Here is a 13,877-nt window from a genome sequence, read left to right as displayed (position 1 = left end):
GCATGATTTACTTTTAATTTTTTACCCTTGAATCAATTTTTTTTTTTTCGTTTTTAGAGCCAGGGTCTCGCTATGCTGACCAGGCTGACCTCAAACTCTTAGGCTCATGTGACCCTCCCGTCTCAGCCTCTCTAGTAGCTGGAAGTACAGGCAAGAGTCATAGAGCCCAGCATTCATATCTTGTTAATGTATTTTATGTGACAAAGCAAGAAGTATGCATACAGCACTGTAACATTGTGCTTTCTAATCAGTATGATAGTTGGCTGGAGGAAAAGTATTTGGCTGTTGTTTGACTTGACAGCTGAACTTAACCACCACTTTATTCCATTGAACACTTTTTACATGATAGATTGACAAACTGTGGTGCTTCAGACTTGGATATTTGGCAGATGTTTTTGAAAAATGAACTTAACCAGATTGCCACTTCAATGCAAATAACTCATAATGTTTGTTGCCAATGATAATTTGAGCTTTTAAGTGAAAATTGGTATTTTGGAAAACTTGTATCCACAACTGTGAGCTTTAGGGCTCCCCAAAACTTAGATACTTTTCTGATGAGATCAGTGATGATATTAACAAATATGTTTTCTTTTACATTGTATGAAAAATGTGTATTTGCAAGATCTGCATAACTGAGTGAACCATATTTTCCAAATGACCAATACATAATGTTACAAAATAATAAATGAGAAAACATCCATTTGAAGTGTAAGATAGATCAATAGGTTTTAATGTAACAGAGTAGGAAAACTTCATTGCTAGGGTTTCAGATTTCACATTACAACTAATCTAAGGCCGGGCATGGTGGCTCATGCCTATAATCCCAGCACTTTGGGAGGCCGAGGCGGGCGGATCACCTGAGGTCAGGAGTTCGAGACCAGCCTGACCAACATGGAGAAACCCCGTCTCTACTAAAAATACAAAATTAGCCAGGTGTGGTGGCACATGCCTGTAATCCCAGCTACTCAGGAGGCTGAGGCAGGAGAATTGCTTGAACCTGGGAGGTGGTGGTTGCAGTGAGCTGAGATGATGCCACTGCACTTCTGCCTGGGCAACAAGAGCAAAACACCATCTTAAAAAAAAAAAAAAAAAAGAAAATCTGGCACTTGAGCACTGGAATAGGATCAAATAAGGACAGATGCAGTTATCTGGAAAGGTTATTCAAATTCTTCTTTTTATAACATCTGTGTGAGGCTGCATTTCTTCATATTCCTGTACTTCAGCCAAACAGCATATGGCGATAGATTCGGTGCAAAAGCAGATATGAATATCTCGTTATCTTTGATTAAGCTAGACATTAAGTAAAGACATTGAAAACACTAAACATTAAAAACAAGGCCACACTTCTTACGTATTTTTTCTGGAAAATATTATTATAAAATGTTATTTATGTTAACACGTAGAGTTTTAAAAATTATTTTATATCAATTAATGAGTATAAAAATTTTTCATTTTAACTTCTGATATATGGTAAATATTGATAGATAAAATCACACAAGCAAAAGCTGTTACTGATCCTCGGTAATTTTTTGACAGGTAAAGATTTCCCAAGACCAAAAGGCTTATGCGCACTGCTCCACTCCACTGTTTCTGCTGCTGGTTCTGCTTTGACTCTCCCAGAAGAAAACCAGGGTTGTCACCGGAAGTTCCTGAAGTAATCTCCTTTTTAAGCAAACTTTGATTATTATACTACTTAGGTGAGTCCCAGACCAAAATATGCACATTCTCATGATGATCTTGCTTCTGCTAAGTTTTCCAGGAACACGGACTCATGGGATTATTTTCATTTTGCTTCGTTTCTGGGCAGGTCATAGTACAACTTTGCTGAATTGCCTCGAACTGAGTCTTGGATTTATACTTTAATTTGTCCTGTGATTATGCTGATTTTGCTTCACTGATATTCTGTCATGTCCTTAGATTTCTAGTGAAACTACTTGCAAATCAACCCATAAAATTTTACAGGAAAGTCAGGTAGGGAACTAGCACTTGGTTATGCTTGTTTAAAAAGAAACCCACAAAGTTTTTTCTCAAAACAGTCTTTCTGGTTGCCAAATGAAATAGGGGAGCAATTAGACTTATGTCTGATGAGTAGATTAAAATATTTCTGCTGACTGCTATAGTGTCCTTTCTGGGCCTCTGAGGGATCATTCAGATACTTGGCTGTGCTCTGATGGAATAAGAAGAATCTGTGGTTAAAATATTTTACTACAGTACTTGCTGACAAAAGACAAAAACCCTTTTAGGAATTAGAAAAATTACTCTGGCTAAAGTTTCATATATGCCAGGAATATTTGAAATAGATCTTATTTTTTGAAAACTGACAATAACTTTAACCACTATAATGAACCACAATGCCATAAAAATATTTCTGCACAATAGTTGATATGAAATGCCTTTAAAAGTTTTAGTACTGGGATTTGTAACGGAAGCGTAAAATGTAATGTGAAGAACATTTATCAGACACTAGTTTAATGCTATTAATTTGTACTTAGACTTCAAAATCTATAGATGCAATTTTGCTACCAATTATTTTCTTCAAACTATTTTTAAAATACCTGTGATGCTTAAATTTTCGCTTCTGTAGTACAGTCCTCTCTCTATATCTGGGGGAATTGCTTCCAGAACTACTCAGATACCAAAATTCATGAATGCTCATGTCCCTGATACAAAATGGCATAGTATTTGCATATAACCTACACACATCCTCCTAACAGTTTAAATCATCTCTACATTATTTATTGATGTGATACCTAATACAATGTAATGTTATATAAATAATTATACCATATTATTATTATTTTTTTATTATATTGCCATCTTACATTTTTCTTTTTCTTTTTCTTTTTTTTTTTTGAAGTGGAGTCTTGCTCTGTTGCCCAGGCTGGAGTGCAATGGTGCAACGCAGTCTCAGCTCACTGCAACATCTGCCTCCCAGGCTCAAGTGATTCTCCTGCCTCAGCCTCCCAAGTAGCTGGGATTACAGGCATGTACCACTGCGCCTGGCTAATTTTTGTATTTTTAATAGAGATGGAGTTTCACCATGTTGCCCAGGCTGGTCTCAAACTCCTGACCTCAGGTGCACCCCCTTGGCCTCCCAAAGTGCTGGGATTACAGGTGTGAGCCACCGCACCAGGCCTGAGCCACCATGCCAGGCCTAAGTTTTTTTTTCCAAATGTTTTCCATAAACGTTTGTTTGAACCCACAGGTGTGGAACCCATGGATATGGAGGGCTGACTGTGTTTGAAAGCTGACCTATGTGCATGAATTTGGCAAGGTTCAATGTAAATTGTTTGCTAGAATTCTATTTAATTTTGGTCTATCTGGGAGAAGATTATTGAAACTGGAAAGTAAACTGCACAAGGAACGACTAGGGGCAGTGGTCTGATTAACTTTGGCATGGTGAATTTCAGATACTGCATAGTTCATAGGTGCGTGGGCTTTGTCACTAGAGGTTTACCACTTTGTGTCCAGTGCTTAGCACATAGCAAATGCTCAATAAGTATTTGGAAAGAGAGAGGGAAAAGATGAAAATGGAAGGAAGCAATGAGCTGGCTCAACCAAATCAGCGTTACTACAGTTAATTTTAATAGCAATGACAGAATTTTAAGAAAATGATTGTTCACAGTTGCAGAGTCTTACAGAAGGAATTAGTGTTTAGGGTTCATTTGAGATTAACCAATGAATCTGACTTAGTCTACTTCTCCGCTGACTGGTTTCCTCAAACAGTGCTCAGGGCATTCATTTGTTCATGAAGCATACATTTATTGGTCACCTATGTGACAGGCAGTGTGCTGAAGACACATGAGAATAAAACAGGCATCCCTATGCACTTGAAGTTTACATTCTAGTGAGAAAAGACAGTTAATAAATTATTTACATCATTACAATATATACATTATGACAGATGGAGAAAAGTGTTATGGAGAAAAAAATGAAGAAAGGGGAAATGAGCAGACATTACAATTGAACATAGAGTGAGCAGAGAAGACCTCACTGAGAAGGACATTTGAACAAAGATCTGAAGAAAGTGAGGAAGGGAGCCATGCAGGCATCCGAGAGAAGAGCATTACAAACAGAAGAAACACGAAGATCCTGTGGACAAAGTGTTCAATACATTTAAGCCAGGGGGCAGGGAGGTTAATGGTTGGATAACAGGAGAGGGAGGGTAGTGTGGAATGCAGGGAGAGGTAAGCACATTTTGTGAGACGTTTCGGTATTGCAGGTACTTTGGTTTTTATTCTGAATGAGATACGAAGGCAGTAGAGGGTTTTGAAGAGGAGTGATGCAATCCTTATTTTTGTAAAAGATCACTCTGGAGTAGCTGTTAAGAATGAAAAGAAGGTAGTTGAAGGGAGAAACAGAAAATTCAACAATAATAAATGAAAACTTCAATACTCCGCTTTTTTTTTTTTTTTTTTTTTTTTGAGTCAGATCTGACTCTGTCACCCAGGCTGGAGCTCAGTGGCGTAATCTCAGCTTGCTGCAACTTCTGCCTCCCAGTTCAAGCGAGTCTACTGCCTCAGCCTCCAGAGTAGCTGGGATTACAGATGGGTGCCACCATGCGCAGATAATTTTTGTATTTTGAATAGAGAAGGGGTTTCACCATTTTGGCTAGGCTGATCTCGAACTCCTGACCTCAGGTGATCCGTTTGCCTCGGCCTCCCAAAGTGCTAGGATTATAGGCGTGAGCCACTGTGCGGGCCACTCCACTCTCTATAATAGATAAAACCCAAACAAAAAATTAGCGTGAATGTAGAACAATATCAAATAACTGGCCCAAGTAACGCCTGTAGAACATTTTAACAACAATAGCAGACTAGACATCTTAAGTGCATATGGTATATTCTCCAGGATGGACCATATACTTGGCCATAAAACGAGTCTCAAAAAATTCAAAAGAATTAAAACCATACAAAGTATTTTCTCAGGCCACAATACAAACATAAGAAATATTTTGGAAAATACAATTATGTGAGAATTAAATGACACACTGTGTTACCAATGGATTAAAAAAGAAGAAATAATAGAAATTAGAAAATTATTTGAGATGAATGAAAATTAAATACAAGAGCCTGGTGTGGTGGCTCACACCTGTAATCCCACCACTTTGGGAAGCTGAGGCGGGAGGACCACTTGAGCCCAAGAGTTCAAGGCCAACCTAGCAACGTAGTGAGACCCCGTCTAAAAAAAAAAAAAATTAGTCAAGTGTGGTAGCACATGCCCATTATCCTAGCTACTTGGGAGGCTGAGGTGGGCGGTTCACTTGAGCCTGAAAGGGCAAGGTTGCAGGGAGCCATGGTCATGCCACTGCACTCCAGCCTGGGCAACAGAGTGAGACTCTGTCTCAAAAAAGAAAGAAAAGAAAATAAGTATCGAAATTTCTGGGATACAGTGGAAGCAATGTATAGGGAATAGCTGTAAGCTCCTATATTAGAAAAGAAAATCTCAAATCAGTAACTTGGCTTTGTACTTTTGGAAAGTAGAAAAAGAACAACAAACCCAAGGCAATCATAAAGAAGGAAATAATGAATAGAAAGGAAATAAAATAGAAGAAATCAATAAACTCAAAAGTTAGTTTTTTGAAAAGATCAAGAAATTGACAAACCTTAATGACACCAAGAAAAAACAGTGAATACTCAAATGATTAAAATCAGGAATGAAAGCATGAACATCACTATCAATCTTACAGAAGTTACAAATATTATAAAGGAATATTATGAATAACTGCATGCCAACAAATTAGTTAACTTATATGAAATGAGCAAATTCCAAGAAAGACATGGAATGAAACGGACACAAGAAGAAATAGAGGCTGGACACAGTGGTTTACATTTGTAATCTCAGCATTTGGGGAGGCTGAGGCAAGTGGATCACTTGAGCTCAGGAGTTCAAGACCAGCCTGGGCAACACGGTGAAAACCTGTCTCTACAGAAAAAAGTACAAAAATTAGCCAGGTGTGATGGCTAGCTAGTTGTCCCAGCTACTTGGAAGGCTGAGGTGGGAGGATTGCTTGAGCCCAGGAGGTTGAGGCTACAGTGATCACACCACTGCACTCCAGTCTGAGCAACAGAGTGACCCTGTCTCAAAAAGAAGAAATAGAAATCTAAGTAAATCTAAAACAAGGGATTGAATCAGCAATGTAAAATCTTCCCTAAAAGAAAAGCCTATGCCCAGAAAATTTCACTGGAGTATTCTACCTAACATTTAACAAAAATTGCTTACAAATCTTTCACAAACTCTTCCAGAATATAGAGGAGGAAAGAAAGCTTCCCACTTGATTCTCTGAGGCAGTATTACCTGATACTGAAACTAGACAAAGATATTATAAAAAAACTACAGACCAATATTCCCCATACATTAAGATGCCAAGAAACCCTTAAGAAAATACTAGCAAACCAAATCCAGCAATGTATAAAAAGGATTATACAGTTTGACTAGATAAGACTTATCCTGAGAATGCAAGGCTGGTTTAATATCTGAAAATCAATTACTGTAATACACTGTGTTAATGAAAGAAAGAAAACCTGCTCATTAGAATAGATGCAGAAAAGCTTTTGAAAAAAATTCAGTACCTATTGATTTTTTTAAAACCTCAACAAACTAGGAATAGAAAAGAATTTCTTCAACATGATAAAGTGCATCTACAAAAATTTTATACCTAACATACTTAATAGTGAAAGACTAAATGATTGTCTCTTAAAATCGGAAATAAGAGATTTACTCTTACCACATCTGTTCGACATTATCCTGGAGGTTCCATCCAGGTGGTTTAGGCAAGAAAAAGGCATCTAGAAAAGTAGGAAGTAAAACCAAAACCACCTTTGCAACAATTATAACTGAGAAAATTATTACAGTGAAGGAGATCTGACCTAACCGACTCCATCTTGCTTCTAACCTGCAAGAGTTGTCCTTGCTTATTCCTGGATGTAGGCCAAACTAACTTTAGGAGGAACTTAGTTTATAGTTTAACTTTGAAACAAACAATAACAGCCCTTTCCCAGAGCAAACCCCCTTCTTATCTGGAGATTAGACTGCCTTTGCAGGACTAACAAATTAGCCACAAGTTAGAAATTATGATTTAGCAGTCACTGTTGTAAAACCTGAGATCAGTACTTGAGATTTTGCAGACCCTGCATTCCAATGCATCACCCAGATCGGTAAACTAGCTTGCCTGGTCTTGTGGTCCCCACAGCACAAGAAGACAGCTCTGACTCCCTGGATTTCGTCTTCGACCCAATCAGCACTTCCTACTTTTTAACCCCCTACCCACCAAATTATCCTTAAAAACTCCAGTCTCCAAATTTTGGGGGAGATTGAATTGAGTAATAACTCTTTCTTCCACAAGGTGTGACTTGGCCTCGTGTCAAACTCTTTCTTTACTGCACTGCTGTGGTCTTTATAGTGCAGTGGCCAGGAATAACCCATTGGGTGGAGGCAGTTACAAAACTCGTCATTTCCAGATGACATGACTTTGTATGTAGAAAATTATGCACAGTTTGGCTGGGTGTGGTGGCTCATACCTGTTATCCCAGCACTTTGGGAAGCCGAGGCGGGTGGATCAGGAGGTCAGGAGATCGAGACCATCCTGGCTAACACGGTGAAACCCAGTCTCTACTAAAAATACAAAAAAAAAAAAAAAAAAAAAAAATTAGTGGTGGTGGATGCCTGTAGTACCAGCTACTCGAGAGGCTGAGGCAGGAGAATGGCGTGAACCCAGGAGGAAGAGCTTGCAGTGAACTGAGATCACAGCACTGCACTCCAGCCTGAGTGACAGAGCGAGACTCCATTTCAGCAAAAAAAGAAAGAAAGAAAATTATGCACAGTTCACTATAAAACTGCAAGAACTAATAAGTTCATCCAAGTCACAGGATACAGAATCAGTATACTAAAATCAAATGTATTTCTGTATATCAGCATTTAATACTTAGATACTAACCTTTCCAGATAACTGCATCTGTCCTTATTTGATCCTATTCCAGTGCTCAAGTGCCAGATTTTTTTTTTTCAGATTTTTTTTAAAATTTTAAGTGTAGAAGCATTGCACTTTTGCTGAATTTGTTCACCACTATGCATCTCCAGAACTTTTTCATTTTCCCAAACTGAAATTGTAACTTTTAAGCAATAACTCCCCCATTTCTCCCCACCTGCCAGCCCCTGGCAACCACCATTCTATTTCTCATCTCTGTGCATTTAACTACTCTAGGTACTTTATGTAAGTGGAAGAATACAATTTTTGTCCTTTTGTTTCTGGCTTATTTGACTTAGCATAATGTTTTCAGGGTTACATGTGTCTCTCAGAATTTCAATTCTTTGTTTTAACTTTTAGGTTCGGGGTGTATGTGCAGGTTTGCTGTATAGGTACACTGTGTTTCACAGGGGTTTGGTATACAGATAATTTCATCACCCAGGTAATAAACATAGTTACACAATAGGTATATCTTCTGATCCTTTCCCTCCTCTTATTCTCTACCCTCAAAAAGGCTCCAATGTCTATTTTTCCCCTTCTAGTATCTATGTGTGCTCGTTGTTAAGCTCCCACTTAGAAATGAGAACTTGCAGTATTTGGTTTTCTGTCGTGTGTTACTTAGCTTAGGATAATGACCCCCAGCTCTATCCATGTTGCTGCAAAGGACATGATCTCATTCTTTTTTGTGGCTGCATAGTATTCTATGGTGTATATGTACTACATTTTAAAAATCCGGTCTATCCTTGATGGGCATGTAGGTTGATTCCATGTCTTTGCTATTGTGAATAGTGCTGCAGTGAAATGCACGTGCATGTATCTTTATGGGAGAACAATGTATATTCCTTTGAGTATATATCCAATAATGAGATTGCTGTGTCAAATGGTAATTCTGTTTTACATTTTTCAAGCAATCTCCACACTGCTTTCCACAATGGCTGAACTAATTTACACTCCCACCAGCAATGTGTAAGTATTCCCTTTTCTCTGTAACCTTGCCATCATCTGTTATTTTTAGACTCCCCCCCGCCCACCCCGTCCCCGGCCTTTTTTTTTTTTTTTGAGACAGAATCTGCCTCTGCTGGCCAGGCTGGAGTGCAGTAGTATGATCCCAGCTCACTGCAACCTCCGCCTCCCGGGTTCAAGCGACTCTCATGCCTCAGCCTCCTGAGTAGCTGATATTACAGGCGTGTGTCACTTTGCCTGGCTAATTTTTATATTTTTAGCAGAGACAGCGTTTCACCATGTTGGTCAGGCTGTTCTCGAACTTCTGACCTCAAGCAGTCTGCCCACCTTGACCTCCCAAAGTGCTGGGATTACAGGCATGAGCACCGCGTCTGACTTTTTTTGCTTTTTAATAATAGCCATTCTGACTGGTGTGAGATGGTATCTCATTGTGGTTTTGATTTGCATTTCTCTAATGATTAGTGACATGGAACATTTCTTTATATACTTGTTGGCCACATGCATGTCTTCCTTTAAATAAAGTGTCTGTTCATGTCCTTTGCCCACTTTTTAGTGGGGTTGATTGTTTTTTTGCTTGTATATTTGTTTAAGTCCCTTATAGATTTTGTGTATTAGACCTTTGTTGGATCCATAGTTTGCAAATATTTTTTTCCATTCTGTAGGTTGTCTACTCTGTTGATAATTTCTTTTGTTGTGCAGAAACTCTTTAGTTAGTTAGTTTGTTTATTTTTGAGACAGAGTTTCCCTCTTATTGCCCAGGCTGGAGTGCAATGGCGTGATCTAGCTCATTGAAACCTCCGCCTCCCGAGTTCAAGCGATTCTCCTGCCTCAGCCTCCCACGTAGCTGGGATTACAAGCGCCCGCCATGCCCAGCTGATTTTTTTATTTTTATTTTTAGTAGAGATGGGGTTTCACCGTGTTGGCCAGGCTGTTCTGGAATTCCTGACCTCAGGTGATCCACCCACCTCGGCCTCCCAAAGTGCTGGGATTACAGGCATGAGCCACTACACCTGGCCTAGTTTAATTATTAATAGATCCCGTTTGTCAATTTTTGTTTTTGTTGCGATTGCTTTTGGCATTTTTGTTGTGAAATCTTTGCTAAGTCCTCTGTCCAGAATGGTACTTCCTAAATTATCTTCCGGGTTTTTATAGTTTTAGGTTTTACATTTAAGACTTTAATTCCTCTTGAGTTGATTTTTTTATGTGGTGTAAGGTGGGGGTCCAGTTTCAATCCTCTGTGTATGGCTAGGCAGTTATCCCAGCACCATTTATTGAATGAAAGTCTGTTCACCCTTGCTTGTTTTGTAAGCTTTGTCAAAGATCAGTGGTTGTAGGTGTATGGCATTATTTCTGGGCTCTCTTCTGATCCATTGGTCTATGTGTCTGTTTTTGTACTAGTACCATGCTGTTTTAGTTACTGTAGCCCTGTAGTATAGTCTGAAGTTGGGTAGTGTGATGCCTCTGACTTTGTTCTTTTTGTTTAAGATTGTCTTGGCTACTTGGGCTCTTTTTTGGTTCCATATGAATTTTAAAATAGTTTTTTTTTTCTAATTCTGTGAAGAATGTCGTTAGTAGTTTGATAGGAATAGCATTGAATCTGTAAGTTGCTTTGGGCAGTATAGCCATTTTAATGCTATCCTACCCATAAGCATGGAATATTTTTGTCATCTCGGATTTCGTTGAGCAGTGTTTTATAATTCTCATTGCAGAGATCTTTCACCTCCCTGATTAGCTGCATTCCTAGGTATCTAGGTATTTTCAAGTTTTAATTCTTTTCTTTTCTTTTCTTTCTTTCTTTCTTTTTTTTTTTTTTTCTTTTTGAGACAGGATCTGGCTGTGTCACCCACGCTGGAGTGCAGTGGTGCAGTCTCAGCTCACTGCAGTTTCTGACTCACTGCAGCCTTTGCCTTCCAGGTTCAAGCAATCCTTCCACATCAGTTTCCCGAGTAGCTGGGGCTACAGGCATGCACCACCACGCCTAGCTAATTTTTGTATATTTTTGTAGAGACAGGGTTTCGCCATAGGCTGGTCTCAAACTTCTGGGCTCAAGTGATCTACCTGCCTCAACCTCCCAAAGTGTTGGGATTACAGGCGTGAACCACTGCACCCAGATGAATTTTAATTCTTTTTATGGCTGAATAATCTTCCATTATATGGACATACTACTTTTGTTTATCCACTTATCAGTTAATGGGCATTTGGGTTACTTCTACCTTTTGGCTATTGTGAATAATACTGCTAAGATTTTTTTGACTCAAGGCCTTTGGTATTAAATCTGTACTGAATAAATGCCCGCAGCTTCCACTTGTCTGGGCTGCGGGTGCTACAACTCTGTATGACACCCTCCTCGGGGTCTGTGAGCAGCCCGGTCCCCTAGCCCGCTCTTTCACTGGATACCTATGCCTAAGTACCTTCAGTGTTTTTTTGAGTTTGAGTTCCTGTTTTCAGTTCTGTTGGGTAAACACCTAGGAGTGGAATTGCTAACTCTTGTGTGTAATTCTTTAACTTTTTGAGGAACCACCAAACTGTTTTCCACAGCAGCTGCACCATTTTACGTTCTCATCAGCAATGTACAAGAGTTGCAGTTTTCTACATCCTTGCCAACACTTATTTTCCGGTTTAAAAAATATTTTAGGCTGGGCATGATGGCTCATGCCTGTTATCCCAGCGCTTTGGGAGGCTGAGGCAGGTGGATCACTTGAGCCTAGGAGTTCAAGGCCATCCTGGGCAACATGGAGAAACCCCATCTCTACAAAAAATCCAAAATATCCAGGCATAGTAGTACATACTTGTAGTTCCAGATACATGTGTGTCTGAGGTGGCAGGATCACCCTCTTGAGCCCAGGAGGTTAAGGCTGCAGTGAGTTGTGATTATGGCACTGCACTCCAGCCTGGGCAACAGAGCAAGACCTGTCTCAAAAAAAACGTTTTTGACCGGGCACAGTGGCTTATACCCATAATCCCAGCACTTTGGGAGGCTGAGGCAGGCGGATCATGAGGTCAGAAGATCGAAACCATCCTGGCTAACATCCTGTCTCTACTAAAAATTCAAAAAATTAGCTGGGCATGGTGGCACACGCCTGTAGTCCAACTACTCGGGAGACTGAGGCAGGAGAATCCCTAGAACCTGGGAGGTGGAGGTTTCAGTGAGCCGAGATCACACCACTGCACTCCAGCCTGGGCGATAGAGCGAGACTCTGTCTCAAAAAAAAAAAAAAAAGTTAAAAAAAATTTAAACCATCCTCAAAAACAAAAACACAAAAAACAACAGCAGAAAATTGTAACCATCCTAATAGGTATAAAGTGGTATCTTGTGATTTTGATTTGCATCTCCCTTATGATTAATGATGAGCATATTTTTATGTGTTTATTGGCCATTAGAATATCTTACTTGAAGAAACATCTATTCATTTCCCTTGCCCATTTTGTATTTGGTTTGCATGTCTTTTTTCTTGTTGAATTGTAAGGGTTCTTCATATATTATAGATACTAGACTCATCAGATATATGATTTGCCAATAATTTGTCCTATTCCATAGGTTGTCTTTTCACTTTTTTGATAGGGTCTTTAGATGCACAAAAGTTTTTATTTTGATGAAGCTCAATTTATCTACTTTTTCTTTTCTTTTCTTTTTTGAGACGAAGTTTCGCCTGTTACCCAGGCTGGAATGCATGGTGCAAGCTTGGCTCACTGCAACCTCCGCCTCCCAAGTTCAAGCAATTCTTCTCCCTCAGCCTCCTGAGTAGCTGGGATTACATGAGTGCACCACCACACCTGGCTAATTTTTGTATTTTTAGTAGAGATGGGGTCTCATCGTATTGGCCAGGCTGGTCTAGAATACCTGACCTTAAGTGATCGCCCTAAGTTGGCCTCCTAAATTGCTGGGATTACAGGCATGAGCCACCACTCCCAGCCAAATTTATCTATTTTTTCTTTTGTTGCTTGTGGTTTTTATGTCAAACTAAGAAACCATTGCCAAATCCAAGGTCATGTAGCTTTACCTCTATGTTTTAGAGGTGGGGGTTCACTTTCTTGCCCAACCCAGAGTGAAATGGCTATTCACGGATATGATCAAAGCTAACTACTCAAATCCTGGCCTCAAGTGATCCTTCTGCCTCAGCCTCCCAAGTAACTGGGACTACAGGTACTGCCACCTGGCTCTACTTTATGTTTTTTAGTTATTTTCTTAGTGATTACCGAGGATTACAGTTAATATTATAATTTATAACAGTCAAGTTTGAATTTATACCAGGTTAGTTTAAATAGCATACAGAATTTTGCTCCTACATAACTCCATCCCTCCTTTATGTTGCTATTGCTACAAACTATATCTTCATGCATCATGTGCTGATTAACATGTATTTATAACTGTTGTTTATGCACTTTTGAATCATATAAAAAACAAGGAGTTATAAAGCAAAAATATAGTAATACTGTTTTTTGTAGTTATAATACATTTACCTAGGTAGTTATAATACCTTTACTGATGTTCTGTCTTCATTTGGCTTCAAGTTACTGTATATTGTCCTTTCATGTCAGCCTGAAGGACTCCTTTTAGCATTTCCTGTAGGGCTGGTCTACTAGTGACAAATTTCTGCAGTTTTTGTTAATCTGGGAGTGTCTTAATTTCTATTTCATTACTGAATATAGTTTTGCCAGATAAAAGTTTTTTGGCCGCTTGTTGGCTCAGGCTTGCAATCCCAGCATTTCGGGAGACTGAGGCAGGAGGATTGTTTTGAGCTCAGGAGTTCGAGACCAACCTGAGCAACATGACAAAACCCCAACTCTACAAAAAAATACAAAAATTAGCCCAGTGTTGGTGGCTTGTGCCTGTAGTCCCTGCTACTCAGGAGGCTGAGGCTGGAGAGTCATTGAGCCTTGGAAGCGGAGGTTGCAGTGAGTTGAAATCATGCCACTGCACTCCAGTCTATACTCCCCTGTCTCAAAA

The 13,877-nt window shown here is 39.4% G+C and overlaps 1 protein-coding gene across 1 annotated transcript in view; it reads left to right on the top strand.

Annotated features, from left to right (window-relative positions):
• Positions 1–13,877, top strand: part of USP12 (ubiquitin specific peptidase 12) — a 162,403-nt gene that overhangs the window by 8,749 nt on the left and 139,777 nt on the right. Inside the window, exon 2 of the mRNA XM_037986883.2 lies at positions 1,537–1,697. The gene's annotated coding sequence lies outside the window, so the exon portion shown is untranslated. The remainder of the gene's footprint in view (positions 1–1,536; positions 1,698–13,877) is intronic.

Source organism: Chlorocebus sabaeus, chromosome 3 (assembly GCF_047675955.1).
Source record: "Chlorocebus sabaeus isolate Y175 chromosome 3, mChlSab1.0.hap1, whole genome shotgun sequence".
NCBI lineage: Eukaryota > Metazoa > Chordata > Mammalia > Primates > Cercopithecidae > Chlorocebus > Chlorocebus sabaeus.
This window is presented reverse-complemented; position numbering and strand designations above follow the sequence as displayed.